This window comes from Sprattus sprattus (genome assembly GCF_963457725.1).
Source record: "Sprattus sprattus genome assembly, chromosome: 2".
Classification (NCBI taxonomy): domain Eukaryota; kingdom Metazoa; phylum Chordata; class Actinopteri; order Clupeiformes; family Clupeidae; genus Sprattus; species Sprattus sprattus.
Genome location: NC_137921.1, coordinates 758716 through 762103, shown reverse-complemented (window position 1 = coordinate 762103; position 3388 = coordinate 758716).

The following is a 3388-nucleotide window of genomic DNA, read 5'->3' as shown; positions in this document are numbered from 1 at the left end:
CCCTGTACACTAACAGCTGCACCTCCATCTTTCCCCTCTACTCTTCTCCCTGTACACTAACAGCTGCACCTCCATCTTTCCCCTCTACTCTTCTCCCTGTACACTAACAGCTGCACCTCCATCTTTCCCCTCTACTCTTCTCCCTGTACACTAACAGCTGCACCTCCATCTTTCCCCTCTACTCTTCTCCCTGTACACTAACAGCTGCACCTCCATCTTTCCCCTCTACTCTTCTCCCTGTACACTAACAGCTGCACCTCCATCTTTCCCCTCTACTCTTCTCCCTGTACACTAACAGCTGCACCTCCATCTTTCCCCTCTACTCTTCTCCCTGTACACTAACAGCTGCACCTCCATCTTTCCCCTCTACTCTTCTCCCTGTACACTAACAGCTGCACCTCCAGGACCAAACCTCACACCATCAGAGCAGCTTCTTCCCTTCTGCAGTTGGCCTCATCATCAAGGCCCACGACCCCTCCCCCCACACGGACTCTTATCCCGCCACTACACACTTCATTAACATAAAGTATATCTGTCTCATTGTGTTACATATTCTGTACATATTACATATTCTGTACATTTTATATATTTTATATATTGTTTTTTCCTATTGTTTGTAACAGTACTTTTTATGTTGATTGTTTGCATATGCCATAGAAAATTCTGGATAGGTGTGAACCTACTTGGCAATAAAAACGTTTCTGATTCTGAAATGAAGGTGAGCCCTGTCTCTCTGCCTGTCTGTCTGTCTGCCTGGCTCTCTGCTTGGTTCTCTGAGTGTCTTTCGTCTATCTGTCCGTCTGTCTGTCTACTTTCTCTCACTGTCTCTTAAAGTAACACTATGGAGTTTCTGGAGCCGTCAGCTAGGGGGCTACTTTCTCTCACTGTCTCTTAAAGTAACACTATGGAGTTTCTGGACCCTTCAGCTAGGGGGCTACTTTCTTCTGGACTATTCAGTAACTTATTTGCTGTCTTGCACTTGCTTGACGTTTGACTGGTAGGAAAGTTGGTGGGAAGCTAGCCAACATAGCCATCACAATAACATTACAAAGACGCAGACGCAAGTGCACTTATTACAAGCATCAATGTCCAAGCATGTTATACAAGCTTGCTAAGGAGATGTCTTGCTAGCGGCTAAACTTAGCAAAACCAGTTGAAATTGTCTTACTTTGTTTATGACAAAGTAGTGAGTCAACAACTTTCCTAACACGGTCAAATATCAAGCAAGTGCAACATAACACAAAGCAAGACAGGAAAATAAGTTACTGAATAGTCTAACAGAAAGTAGCCCCCTACCTGGCGGCTCCAGAAACTCCATGTGTATTTAAGCTAAACTGATGACAATGGATTATAACTTCCAACTTAATGCACTAAAGGTTAGTTTATGCTGATACCAGCACACATAATATCAATGTGCACTTTCAAAGCAAATCTAGCATTAAATAAACAAAGAAGGCCAGCAAATGTGTTTAAGATTATTGTTCACAAACTGATGTACCAACAGTGCAACTAGAGGCAGGACATCTAACAGATGAGTAACGATATCATGAACAGAAGACATCAACTAATACACTTCCTGAACTAATGGTGTTGATGACATCATTGATATACAAAGACTCTTAACCCTCTATACCCGCAATTCCTTGCGTGCACCTTATCATTGATCAACTAAGATATGCATTTAGTTACACTGTTGACAATGGATTATCACATCCAACTTAATGCAGTAAGGGTTAGTTTATGCTTATACAAGCACATGTAATATTAACTTGCACAATAAATCTAGCATTAAACCAACTAATAAGGTCAACAAATCTGTTTTAAGACTATTGTTCACAAACTAACGTACCGACATTGCATCCGAAGGCATGACATGTAACTGATGAGTAACAATATCATGAACAGAAGTACAAGAGGCTTTTTTTCGGCTTTCCATCAACTAATACATTCCTGAACTATAGATATGGTGTTGATGACATCATTGATTAAAAAAAGACAATGTACATTAACTACACACTGACAGCACACAGGTTGACAGATATTCATACAATCTCAATAATAATCTACATCTCCACATGGCTACATATATCACAAAACAATAACAAATACCAAGTAGCCTATTTATACAACAGATATGGATAATCCTACAGTTTCCTCCCCCAGTTCATATCTCCATATGTGTACAGGATTGAGAGAGACTGGTCCTGCTCTGTCTGCTGAGTCCATGCTGCATGCTGTCAATCATCTCTGGCTGATCAGGACACGCCTCCACTCTCCATTCATCTCACTGTTGTGCTCCCCTCAGGAAGAGGCTGTTTGCTGTGTGCTGCTGGAAGCTGAGAACATGTTCATGTTCCTCCCCAGACATTCTGCAGGAGAGATGCTGATGTGTGTGTCCTGGATCCCACCCTGTCTTCATGAGCTTCTGGACCACGGACCCCATCCATCTCAGGGCCTTGACTCTACACACTGCTGCTCACTAACGCCATCTGCAGGATAAAGGAGAACATACAATAATCAGTCTGTTCTGGACCACAGACCACATCCAGCTAGTCCCAAGGGTTTTTCAATCTGCAGGATAAAGGAGAGCCAATAGTCAATCAGTGTCCATGACGACGGTTTCCAAGTGACCCAGACTGCATGAGAGACAGAGGGCTGCTGTATTCTGATCAGTAACAGCAGCCATGATAAACACATTCACACATTATACACACTGCAGCAGAGGGTGGAGCTAAAAAGTCCAAAACCACTGGTCCAATCAGAAAAGGAGAGTGGAGTCTGGCCCGACCAATAGAGATGGCAGCATATTCCCTTCATGGTGTTTGTAACCTTTTCCACAGTTAAACCTTACTGTTAAACAGCCCCTTACTGGGCTTGAACCTGTGACCTTGGGCATGGGAGCCTGAGACACACTATGATAATATAGTATTATGACTCTTACTGGAGTTACTGTCATGTGAGTTAATGACTGGAGTAATTTCAGAAACATAAGATGGACAGACAAACAGACAGAATGAAAAAAAGAAAGAAAGAAATATTGAGGAAAAAATAGACATGAAAAGAAAAAGAGGTGAGGGAAAGGAATGAGAGTGACAGAGAGAGATGTGGGCCAAAGGTCAAGGTCAAAGGTTACAAACAAACAAACATGATGAGTAAAAGATGACAAATAACCAAAGGATGAGATGAGATGTGAGACAGCCCTGAGCTGTTAGGTGTAAGACAGAGAAAGAAAGGGGGAAGAACGAGGGAGAGTGAAGGATGAGAGAGGGATGAGCAAAAGCAGAGGACCACAGAAGAAACAGCAAGAAGAGAGAGAATCTGGAGAACAGAAAATAAAAGACAGACATCTACAGTACTGTGCAAAAGTTTTAGGCAGGTGTGAAAAAAT